General features: G+C 48.2%; 1 protein-coding gene across 4 annotated transcripts in view; it reads right to left on the bottom strand.

The window, feature by feature from the left end:
* Positions 1-13,145, bottom strand: part of ZNF280D (zinc finger protein 280D) — a 453,315-nt gene that overhangs the window by 218,415 nt on the left and 221,755 nt on the right. The window lies entirely within an intron of this gene.

Here is a 13,145-nt window from a genome sequence, read left to right as displayed (position 1 = left end):
GTTTACATAAAAGATTTAATTCTGTCAATATAATACACGAGGGCGAGTTTAACATCTAATGTATGGCGAGCCCACTTTGGAACTGAGTCAGGCTGAGGGGAAAAAATAGAAAGTTCAATAGACTGATTGAGGTGAAACTGTGAAACCACCTTTGGAAGTAATGTAGGATTGATGTGGAGTACAAGCCCATCTCTGTGTATTTGGAAAAAGGTTCTTCCAAGGTTAGTGTCGAAGCTCATTGACATGTGTAAGTGAAGTTACAGGGACAGAAATTGTAACTTCCAGGATAGAAACTGGAGGGGGGCAGGAATGAAGGGGTTCGAATGGAGGGTCCATTAGTCTTGTCAACACAATGTTCAGATTCCATGTTTAGGCTGCTGGAACCTGAGGAGGAATGACTTTTAAGACCCTCCATGAAGGCCTTATTGACAGGAATTCGAAATAGCGAAACGTATTGCAAGTTCTGAAGTTAAGCGGCTACAGTCACTAGGTGTAATCTTATAGATGTAAAGGCTAAACCAATAGTTTGTAAGTGAAACAGGTATCAGACACTGGTACTAAGGCTGCTAATGGATCAATATGTTTGGAACAGTAATTGTGAGAAAATCTCTTTCACTTAGCAGCACAACAGAGATGAGTAGTAGGTCTTCGTGCCTCTGAGAATGTCCATGGATTCTGGTGAGAGATTAAGGTATCCAAATTTCTAGGGCTTCAGGAGCCAATCTTGAGAGATCAGGGATCCGGGCATCTGATTTGTCTATGGTTCTGCGTGAGAAGGTCCTGCCTGTAGAGTGTCTCGAAGGGGACAGAATGTGTTACTTAACTGCAACTCCTGCTCTCCAGTATTGGTATCTTTCATAGATTCACAGGGTTGAATCATTCCCCAATGCTGAAGTGGGAGTCCCATGGTTTTATAGTAAGCAGTATATATCAGTATAATAGGCTGTAAAGGGAATGCAAAGTTCAGCAACAGAACTCGCAACAGAGGCATTGCAGGAAAGTACCCTCTTTATTTCTTTTCTGCCTCTTGTCCGTATGTTTGACTGTGTCTAGTGGGCTCCTGCTAACCAGGACCCCTGTAGTTTTTCTCTGTCCTCTAAATTGTACCTTTTTTCTTCCCACAATTGGCATACTGGTCCCCCCATGTAAGTCCCTAGTATATGGTACCTAGGTACCCATGGTACTGGGGTTCCAGGGGATCCCTACGGGCTGCAGCTATTATTCTGCCACCCATAGTGAGCAAATGCAAAGGGTTCTGCAGGCCTGTCGTTGCAGCCTGCATGAAACTGGTGCATGCACCTGTATTCACTGTAAGTCATCCCTACGGTAGGCCCTCTCAACCCAGAGGGCAGGGAGCAGGTACCTGTGTGTGAGGGCACCCCTGCACTAGCAGAGGTGCCCCCACGAATGCCAGCACCATTTTGGACATGAGTGCGGGGACGCCATTTTATATATGTACTGAACATAGGTCACTACCTATGTCCAGCTACATAATGGTAACTCTGAAACTGGGCATTTTTGGAATCAAACATGTTGGAATCATACCCCAATACTGTTGCAAGTATTGGAAGTATGATTACATGCACTCTGGGTGCTCCTTAGAGGACCCCCAGATTAGCTACCACCAGTCTTACAAGGTTTTCCGGGCAGCCCTGCTACTGCCACCCCTCAGACACGTTTCTGCCCTCCTGCTGCTTGATCTGATCATGACCAGGAAGGCAGAACAAAGGATTTTCTTTGGGAGAGGAAGTAACATCCTCTACCTTTGGAAATGTGTGTGACTGGCTTGGGAGGAGAAGCCTCCCCAAGCCACTGGTTTAGGGCACATTTGGTGTCCTCTGTGCATAAATCAGTCCACACCGGTTCAGGGACCACCAGTCCCTGCTCTAGCACAAAACTGGACCATGGAAATGGGAGTGACCACTCCCCTGTCCATCACCACCCCAGAGGTGGTGTCTAGAGCCCCTCCAGAGGGTCCCTGGGTTCTGCCATCTTGTTTCCAAGGTTGGCAGGGAACGCTGGGAGCATCTGAGGGGCTAGGCCAAGCAAGTGATGTCAGAGCCCCCTCCGGATGGGTGCTTAACTGGTTTGGTGACCATTCCCTCTTTCAGGGCTATTTAGGGTCTCTCTCTTGGGTGGGTCCTCAGATTCAGCTTGCAAGATTCAAGCAGGACTGCTCTGCAACCTCTGCTTCGATTTCTAGCTACTGGACCCGCAACTGGACACTTCAGGAACCGACAAATGCTGCTACAATGAAGAAGCCTCTTCTGCAACTTTGTTTTCACGTCTCCTGCCAGCTTTGCAACATTTCCCCAGCCGTGCATCCTCAGAAGCCTGCAACTCTTCAGTCTGCACAAGAAGAAGGAATCTCCCTTGCAGGAAAGTGACTACTTCACTCCAACTGCAGGCACCTACAACAAGCAACGACCGGCTGCGTGGATCTCCTCTCATCTTGAGCTGCGTAGATCCTGCATCACTGGTGGTGGTCCGGCGTAGTCCTCTTGGTCCTCTCTGCCAGCTGTCCAACTTTGGTGGAGGTAAGCCCCTGCCACCCGTGCACGGCATTTCTTGCAGCTGCCAAGGCTTGTTTGCATCTCCTCCAAGGGATCTTCAGGCAACATGTAGCTCCAGCCCCAAGCACTCCATCCTGTAAAGCACACCTCATGCATGGTTATCCTGCGGCGTGGGATCCTCTTATGTAGTGCTGCATGGGCTCCTTCTGCGACTCCTGTGACCCCGTCCTATGGGACTCCTGTGGCTGCTGCCTCTGCTCCTGTGGACTATGCGATGCTGAGGGATCCCTGTGACTCCCCTTCCTGGGTTGAGTCCTCCTAGGGCTTGCTGGTCCCTGGCAGCACCTCTTTTCCGCTAACAGCAAGTTTGCCTTTGCCAAATTCCTGTACCAACTCCTGTCTGCAATCTTCCTTCCAGCGTGGGCTTCATCTGCATCCATCAGGAACTTTTTTCCGGCTCCAGGGCTGCAGTGCTGACCTGTTCTCCATCACCGTCAACCAGCTCCTGCATCTACAGCTGGGTGGGTAGTAGCTCCTACTCCTCCTCGACTCCACTGTGACCTTGGACTTGGTCCCCTCTCTCCACAGGTTTTCTTTCTTCAGGAATCCACCACTGGGTTTCTTGCAGTCTTGTCTGGGTGTCTTATTTTTATTCTTTTCTTCCTTTTGGGTGGTTTGGGAAAATTTCAGTGATTTACTCCTGCGTTCCTGGTCACTGGGTGTACTATGTTACTTACCTCTGTGGTTTTCTAGTACTCCCAGCTCCCCTCTACACATCGTACTTACCTAGGTGGAGGTACCTTGTTCGCATTCCATTTTTTCAGTATATGGTTTGTGCTCCCCCTAGGGTCACTATTGGTTATTGCTATTTGCACTGTTTTCTAACCTTTTCTATGCCTGTTTCTGATTACTAGTGTATGCATCTAGTGTATGCATCTAGTGTATGCATCTAGTGTATTACTTAACTCCTAAGAGTGGGTTACCTGTCTAGTATACTGTGGAGATTTGTTTAAAAAATAAAGTACCTTTATTTTTGTACAACTAGGTGTTTACTTTCATGTGTGTAAGTGCTGTGGCACTACAGTGGTATTGCATGAGCTTTGCATGTCTCCTAGATAAGCCTTGGCTGCTCATCCACAGCTACCTCTAGAGAGCCTGGCTTCTAGACACTGCCTACACTTCACTAAGACGGGATACCTGGACCTGGTGTAAGTACCACAGGTACCCACCAAACACCAGGCCAGCTTCCTACAGGCATCTTCCCTCAGATTTTCTAAGCACCAGTAAGACAGACCTCACTGGCCAATAAGGAGAGCCTCTAAGGGGAGGAGGGTGGGTCGCATGTGAATCTATGAAAGATACCAATACTGCAGAACAGAGTTACAGGTTGTAGGGCGCTGGCTCTGTATATACTATATCAAAATGAGATATAGGGGGTCATTATGAACCCCTGCGGTTCAGCCCGCCATGCCGGCGGCAGGTGAAAAGCCCACCACTGGCATGGCGGGCTGAACCGCCATATAATGAACACTCCACCACCAGGCTGCCTCCGACAGGCAGCCTGACGGTGGAAGGAATCATTATCCGACAGGGCAGCACTGCTGCCCTTAGGATAATGATCCCTACTGCCCCAGCCTTTCCCTGGGTTCCTCCACCAGGTGAAGGCTGGCAGAAGAGGTGCTACGGGGCAGTGCCACATCGGTCAGGTCAGTGGCCAATTTACGGGCAGTGATCTGTGCGACAGGTGCAGCTGCACCCGCCGTACAGAGGTATTGACGGTGGCTCCATGTGGAGCCGCCGGCAATGTCCCGGCCAGGCATTCTGCTGTCCATTATGCGGCCGGTGGGGTCTGACGGAGGCTGGCGGTCAATAAACCGCTGTGCTCATAATGAGGGCCTTAGTGTCCAGGGGTTCCCCAGAGGTTTAACAGAGGCTAAAGTAGATAATACTAATGCTCTCTTTTGTAGCAGTGTGGTCGAGCAGTTCGGCTTATCAGAGGGTAGTACAAAGCATTTGTTGTACACACACAGACATAAAATGGGGCACACCCCTCAATGATTAACTCCACTATTCAAGGTTCAAGATGACTCCAAACATACACCACCAGCAACACGGGCCCGGCGGGGGCAGAGTTTAAAGTTGGAGTTAGAATTCCATTTAGAATGGGATCCTACGGAGACGTGGGGCACTATGAGACAGCTCTCCTGGCAGGTAAGTATCCATGACTTTGGAGGACAGACTTGGGGGATTTAGGTGAGGCAGGGGAAGGAGGGGCACAGGTTAGCACCAAACGTACACCCTAAGCAGCAAAGGGGCAGCCAGGGGCCGGGTGCAAACACAGCATCGGGCTCCCAATGCTTTTCAATAGGGGGATCCTGGGGTCACAAAGATGCTGCAGGCTGGGTTCAGGGGGTCGGTTCTGGAAAACCAAAGGCTGGACAAGGAGGTGGCCACCTGCTGAATGCTGCCGGACCGACGGTTGGATTCCCCAGGGCCAAGGGGCTCCAGGTGCAGGGGTACCTTTGGGCATCAGTTATCTTTGTCTGGTTCTCTCGTGATCAGGGGGCTCCTCTGGATTTAGGCTGGAGTTGTCGTGGTGTTGGCAGGAGGGTGGACATAAGGTCAGAATCTCCTGGGAACCTGCTCTGAAGCAGAGGGCCAGCTGGACCAGGGATGTGGGTGTATGGTGCAGCGTGGGCAGGACTTGTGGATGCAGGGGGGGGGGGGGGGGGGGGGGTTCTGGAGTTCTTCTTGGAGTTTCTTGTGGAAAGGGCTGCTGTGCTCGAGTATTTGGTCCTCTTGTAGGCAGGCAGTCCTCTGGGGGTTGGTAGAAGTTGCTGGTATTGCAGGATGAGTCCCCTTTTTGTAGCAGGGCTTCTGAAGCTGAAGACAGGCCAGCAGGGCTAGGGCTAAGTCAGCTGGTGTCTGGACTCTTCTCTGCTGGGGTCAGCTTAGCAGTCCTTTTCTTCTTGTGGTCGACAGGAATCTAGTGAGCTAGGTTCAGGGGTGTCCTTAAATTCTAGATTATGGGGAGTTAAAAGGGTCAGAGGGCAGTAGCCAATGGCTAATGTCCCTGAGGGTGGCTACACCTTTCTTGTTCCTACTCTCTCTGGGTAGGGGGCACATTCCTAACCGTATTGGTCCCTGTCCTCCAAACCAAGATAGAGGATTCTGCAGGGAGGGGGTCACTTCAGCTCTGAGCACCTAAGGGGTGGTCCCAGCTAGAGTGGTCACTCATCACAGTTTAACCTAATTTTCCAGCCAGAATTGATGCCAAAAGTGGGCCTTTGTCTGTGGGGTAGGCATCTCAACTAGCTGGAGTGCCCTTGGGCACTGTAACAAGAGGCCTGAGCCTTTGAGGCTCACTGCCACGTGTTACAGTTCCTGCAGGGAAGGGAGGTGTGGTTTATTGGCGAATATGCCCTGAAAGGTCCTTTAAGGAATTGGACAATTAATCTGTGTGAAGGAAGGAGATTCCAAAGTTAGTCTATACCTGGAAATAGAGGCCAAATGCACTTTGACGGAGAAGTGTGTTAGACTAGATTTGGCTATATACAGTAAAATCACTTGTTCAGGAAGAGATGTGATAGGATGTACTTTAGATTTTTCACACCAAAGACAAAAATGTTTCCATTTGAGGTAATATGGTTTGTTGATAGAATCAGCTCTAGCCTGTGCAAGGGTATACAACAATCCTCTGGATCATTTACCTCCCTGTTTGTTGAGGTAATGCACACTTGTTGTTTTGTCTGTTCTTATCGCACAGAGGAACCTTGAACTATCGGCAAGAAAGCTTGAAGAGCCAGTGAGATTTCTCTGAGCTCAAGGAAATTCATATGCATCTTCAACTGTTCTGGAGTCCACCTGCTTTGAATCTGTAGATCTTGAAATCTGAGCTCCTGATTCTTCCAGAGAAACGTTTGTTATAATGATGTATGTCGAAACATGGGGAGGAAAGTCAACTGTGCAAAGAGATTGCTGGAGCTTGTCAAACAGGGAAAAGCCGCTGCGATGACAGGTGTGATCTGTTTGATGTTGTGTGTAGGAAGTTGGCTCTGTATGCACTATTTCAAAGTAAGGAATAGTATGCACAGAGTCCAAGGGTTCCCCTTAGAGGTAAGATAGTGGCAAAAAGAGTTAATAATAATGCTCTATTTTGTGGTAGTGTGGTCGAGCAGTAGGCTTATCAAAGGAGTAGTGTTAAGCATTTGTTGTACATACCCACAGGCAATAAATGAGGAACACACACTCCGAGACAATTCCAAGCCAATAGGTTTTTGTATAGAAAAATATATTTTCTTAGTTTATTTTAAGAACCACAGGTTCAAATTCTACATGTAATATCTCATTTGAAAGGTATTGCAGGTAAGTACTTTAGGAACTTTGAATAATCACAATAGGATATATACTTTTTACATAAAACACATATAGCTATTTCAAAAGTGGACACTGCAATTTTCAACAGTTCCTGGGGGAGGTAAAGTAATGTTAGTTTTTGCAGGTAAGTAAACCACCTACGGGGTTCAGTTTGGGGTCCAAAGTAGCCCACTGTAAGGTGTTCAGAGCAACTCCAAAGTTACCACACCAGCAGCTCAGGGCCGGTCAGGTGCAGAGTTCAAAATGGTGCCCAAAACACATAGGCTTCAATGGAGAAGGGGGTGCCCCGGTTTCAGTCTGCCAGCAGGTAAGTACCCGCGTCTTCGGAGGGCAGACCAGGGGGGTTTTGTAGGGCACCGGGGGGGGGGGAACAAGTCCACACAAAAAGTACACCCTCAGCAGCGCGGGGGCGGCCGGGTGCAGTGTGCAAACAAGCGTCGGGTTTCCAGTAGATTTCAATGGGAGACCAAGGGGTCTCTTCAGCGGTGCAGGCAGGCAAAGGGGGGGGGGGGGGGGGGGCTCCTCTGGGTAGCCACCACCTGGGCAAGGGAAAGGGCCTCCTGGGGGTCACTCCTGCACTGGAGTTCCGATCCTTCAGGTCCTGGGGGCTGAGGGTGCAGGGTCTTTTCCAGGCGTCGGGATTTCAGAGTCAGGCAGTCGCGGTCAGGGGAGGCTCAGGGGGGGACAACTTTGGTTACTCACAGTCTTGGAGTCGCCGGAGGGTCCTCCCTGAGGTGTTGGTTCTCCACCAGTCGAGTTGGGGTCGCCGGGTGCAGTGTTGCAAGTCTCACGCTTCTTGTTGGGATTGCAGGGGTCTTTAAATCTGCTCCTCTGGATACAAAGTTGCAGTCTTTGTCCAACAGGGCCGCTGTTCTCGGGAGTTTCTTGGTCTTTTGGAAGCAGGGCAGTCCTCTGAGGATTCAGAGGTCGCTGGTCCCGGGGAAAGCATCGCTGGAGCAGTTTTCTTCTGAAGGAGGGAGACAGGCCGGTCGGGCTGGGGCCAAAGCAGTTGGTGTCGTCTTCTTCTCTGCAGGGTTTTTCAGCTCAGCAGTCTTCTTTTTTACGTTGCAGGAATCTAAATTCTTAGGTTCAGGGGAGCCCTTAAATACTAAATTTAAGGGCGTGTTTAGATCTGGGGGGGTTAGTAGCTAATGGCCACTAGCCCTGAGGGTGGGTACACCCTATTTGTGCCTCCTCCCAAGGGGAGGGGGTCACATTCCTAACCCTATTGTTGGATTCCTCCATCTGCAAGATGGAGGATTTCTAAAAGTTAGAGTCACTTCAGCTCAGGACACCTTAGGGGCTGTCCTGACTGGCCAGTGACTCCTCCTTGTTATTCTCATTATTTCCTCCGGCCTTGCCGCCAAAAGTGGGGCCGTGGCCGGAGGGGGTGGGCAACTCCACTAGCTGGAGTGCCCTGTGGTGCTGGAACAAAGGGGGTGAGCCTTTGAGGCTCACAGCCAGGTGTTACAGTTCCTGCTTGGGGGAGGTGATAGCATCTCCACCCAGTGCAGGCTTTGTTACTGGCCACAGAGTGACAAAGGCACTCTCCCCATGTGGCCAGCAGCATGTCTCGATTGTGGCAGGCTGCTAAAACCGGTCAGCCTACACAGGTAGTTGGTTAAGGTTTCAGGGGGCACCTCTAAGGTGCCCTCTGGGGTGTATTTTACAATAAAATGTACACTGGCATCAGTGTGCATTTATTGTGCTGAGAAGTTTGATACCAAACTTCCCAGTTTTCAGTGTAGCCATTATGGTGCTGTGGAGTTCGTGTTTGACAGACTCCCAGACCATATACTCTTATGGCTACCCTGCACTTACAATGTCTAAGGTTTTGCTTAGACACTGTAGGGGCACAGTGCTCATGCACTGGTGCCCTCACCTACGGTATAGTGCACCCTGCCTTAGGGCTGTAAGGCCTGCTAGAGGGGTGACTTATCTATACTGCATAGGCAGTGTGAGGTTGGCATGGCACCCTGAGGGGAGTGCCATGTCGACCTACTCGTTTTGTCCTCACCAGCACACACAAGCTGGCAAGCAGTGTGTCTGTGCTGAGTGAGGGGTCCCTAGGGTGGCATAAGATATGCTGCAGCCCTTAGAGACCTTCCCTGGAATCAGGGCCCTTGGTACCAGGGGTACCAGTTACAAGGGACTTACCTGGATGCCAGGGTGTGCCAATTGTGAAAACAAAAGTACAGGTTAGAGAAAGAAAACTGGTGCTGGGGCCTGGTTAGCAGGCCTCAGCATACTTTCAATTCAAAACATAGCATCAGCAAAGGCAAAAAGTCAGGGGGTAACCATGCCGGTGAGGCATTTCCTTACAATGAGAAATTGCCCTTCCGATTGGAGTCACTGCGCATCCCATTGCTCCTCAAAAGGTCTCATTTTGAGACTAGCACGAGGTACTAAGAAAATGGCTGAAGACATCATGCCTGAAAGAGATTTGATCAGGAGAACTGAAGAGGAAGTGAGCCAGAATGTAAAGTTTATGTTGTCTGTCTACGGACAAGAATGCCTTGTCGAGTAATGTGTCGAGAGTGGCTCCAAAAAACGTTACCTGATGTAGAATGCGTAAGGAGAGACTTCCTGGAAATTGACTGTAAGACCCAGGGTTGGAAAGAGATGAAGACACCTGGCAATATCCTTCACCGCCTGCTGGAAAGATGGAGCCTATATCAACTAGTCGTCGAGGAAAGAGAAGACTTAAATGCCCTTCTGTTGTAGGTGAGATGCCACTGGAGAAAGACATTTTGTAAACATCTGGAGAACAGATCGTAGGCCAAAGGGAAGGGGCTTTGAACTGGCAGTGAGTACCAGCTACTGTAAACCTGAGGAATTTGCAATGGCTGGGATGGATGGGGATGTGGAAGTAGGCATCTTGGAGATTGAGGCTTGTGAGAAAAACTCTGTGGTTGAGAAGCTGGAGAATTGCCTGTAGGGAAGCCATATGGAAAGATTGTTTCTTCAGGTACCTGTTTAGTTTCATGAGGTCAAGAATGGGACACCACTCCCCTGATTTCTTTCAAGTAAAATACCTTTTCTTTTTGGGAATGTGGAATGACCTCCATGGTTCCTTTTGACAACATGATCACAGTCTCCTTGCGAAGAAGACGAACTGGGAGGAATTTTGTCAGTGGAATATGGACTGAAAATTGAGTTAACGCAAGAGTATGGCAATGCTTGATGAGATCCATGACCCCCATTTGGCCATAGTTATTTTGCTCAACCGATGTAAGTAATGGGAAATTCTGGTACCCACTGAATGGAGAGAAGGGATTATAGCTATTACTTTGAAACTGTCATTGCTTCCAAGGCTGTGTCTCTGGCAGAAATTAGCTGTTTTTGTCTTGGTTGCCTAGAGTAGGCTGCCGAAGGTGAAGCTCGGTTGGGTTGATGTTGTTGTTAACCTGGTCGATAGGGCTGCTGGTGAGATTGTGGCAGGTATCTTTCGTATCCTCCACAATAAGAGTAAGATCCGCAGGCATGTGTGCCATGAAAAAGCATCTTATGGAACTGTAGAGTTCAGAGGGAATGAATGGTTTCTGTGTCTGCCTTCATGGTCTGTAGAGCATCATCAACCTGTTTCCTAAATAAAGAGTCTCCATCAAAGGGCTTATCTAGGATTTTAGTTTGCATTTCCTGGCAGAACAAAGTGGCCTTAAGCCAACCTTGGCGTTGAAGTACAGCCAATCCTACCAATTTCTAGAAGTCTATGGATGCAATATCCATTGTGCAATGGCTAATTTTGGGTGCCGCTCTTTCGCCTTCCAGCAAAATACAGGTGGCTTCTGTATTCTTAGTGTCTGGCAGGAAATCCAGGTATGTGGCGAGGTCCAACCACATTTGATGATCAGAATGCCCCAGAATGGCCAGGTAGGTTGTAGACAGTCGTACCGGACAGGACTGTAATCTTTTTTCCAATATTGTCGAGCCACCTGTCCTCTTTTCAGGCAGGGAAATTATTGGGGTAAAAAGATTCTTAGACCTGCGTTGTGGGGCCTCAGAAAACACAGAATCAGGCCTTGGGTAATCTATCAAACAGGCAGGTGAATCCTCTGGCTCCTTGTATTGTTCGTATATTCTAGGAAGGACGTCAGTAACAGTCACTGGTGTCTTCATAATCTTAACTCCTTCCTCCTAAATATTGCCTACAATTGGTATAGCTCAGACTGTCTTTCTCGACTGATCCTTGAAATCATAGAGGAAGCAGTCAGTCTGCTTAGTAGTCATGGACAGGTGGAATCACGTATCCGCTCTATCCATTAGTATGTGGAAACCACCAATATCTCAGATGGAGAATCCACTGGTTGTGGTGCTAGAGGGAAATGTGGGGAGTGAGATAATCATCCCATTCATTGGTGATAGTGCAACTGTCCATTATCTTGCCTTCCCCTCTGAATCCATCATCGTTAACATCATCATTGTCAGATGAAGAAGGATATTTTTGAGGAGGCGTGGCAGTGAAGATTGCAGTCTCATTCTCGCAGTAGGTGGTGGAGGTAAAATAACGGAAAATGGAGGCGCCAGCACAACTAATGGTTGCTCTTCAGCTGGCATTGGGATACGCTTGCAGTAGTGCACAAGCATACTCTGTAGGTTTTGTACTAAGGCAGCTGGAACCTGGACCATGCATGGTGGAGGAACAGTATATTGATGATATTGCTTTCAATAAAGATGGCTTTGATAAACTGGCTCATAATAGTCTTGTTCTCCTTCCTCGTCATCTTGATATTTTACGTGTAATTCAGAGGGACAGTGAGCTGTAGCAAACATCCCCCGATTGTCATCAGAGTCCTGAATATCCAATAAATGGCTGGGTATGAGTGGGAATACTCCAGCAGGTAACATGAATCCAGGATGAAAAACTTGAAGTGAGAAGACAGTTGTTGACGAGGTCATCGACAATGAAGGCAATAGGAAAGTGAATTGCTTGTTTTTGGGTTTCACCGACGATGACAAGGATTTTTCCAATGTCTGCATAGTCGAGGGTGTCACTAAAAAGGTGGTCGTCGACTGGCACTGACAATGATGGGGTCGTCAACTGGGTTGGTACTGTTTTTGTCTACGTTAGCGTCGTCATAAACATGATGGATCTCGTCGACGGTTTGGTGGTGGTTGTTGTCGACGAAGAAGTCTTCGTTGATGTAGATACCGTTTGTTGACGGGGTAGATGACAATGGTGAAATTATCGTCGGGCTTCAAATCACTGCCATTGACTATGGTTGTCTTGTTTTAGGAGTCAACGACAACTTAACAGTGATTTTTGGCTTCTTTGAGGCATGTTCAGATAATGAATTAGACTTTAACAGAAGGGCTGAAGATGGAGTTGAGGGCTCAGATTTAGAGTCTGAAGAAGCCCTTTCTTGTTTTTAATCATGCAAGGAGCCTTCTGTAGATCCATAATGGGTCTTTAAGGCCTTTTTGTTGTAATGAGGGGAATCATGGCGAAACCTTTCCCTCTTCCTAGAAGTCTGTGAGGAGATGGAATAACCGCAGTTTTGGTTTTGAGTTTCTGTAGCTAAAGTAATAGCCTTCTCCCATGATCTTAGAGGGTTCTTGTGGAAAAAGTTATGCATACCTTGCAGTCTCTCACCTTGCGGGATGGATGAAGATAATATATACATTCTTTATGAGGATCTTCAGAATGTAGTCTTTTCTTGCCACAGGTAGCACAAGGCCTGAAGAGTCCTTTCTTAACCAGTTCGGATATTCTGGATTGGAGAAATACCAATTTGGAAATCACCAACTCAGGAAACAACTGAGGAGAGCTCAGGGAGACTCCTTTACACATGACGTGTGAAAATCTGAGGGAAGATGCCTATGTTGGGAGCGTTTTATAGCGTTTAATGTCAGACTGGTCATTGTTCAACTATGGTCTTTTTTTTTTTTTTTTTTAAATAAGGACATAGATAGGCCATAAGCTGAACTTCACATTAGGTTACAGCCTATTATACTGCTTACTATAATACCATCTGACTCCCACTTCAACTACAGGGAATGATTCAAGCATGTGAATCTACGAAAGATACCCCAATAATGGAAAAAACAGAGTTCGAAGAGGGTGGGTGGTGAACCATAGCTGTCAAGCCTATGTGGGAGCCACGATGATGAGCGACATCTGTCAAAATTGAAGAATCACAAACTAAAGCAGAGGGGGAGGAGGAAGTGACAGCAAATGTAGTGAAGTCACTTCTTTCTGGCATGGTTACCCCCACTTTGTGCCTGATGTCAGTGTGCTTAGACTGTTTTCACTGG

This window comes from Pleurodeles waltl, chromosome 3_1, assembly GCF_031143425.1.
Source record: "Pleurodeles waltl isolate 20211129_DDA chromosome 3_1, aPleWal1.hap1.20221129, whole genome shotgun sequence".
Taxonomy (NCBI): Eukaryota; Metazoa; Chordata; class Amphibia; order Caudata; family Salamandridae; genus Pleurodeles; species Pleurodeles waltl.
Note: the sequence above shows the minus strand (reverse complement) of the source record. Positions and strands in the feature narration are given on the sequence as shown.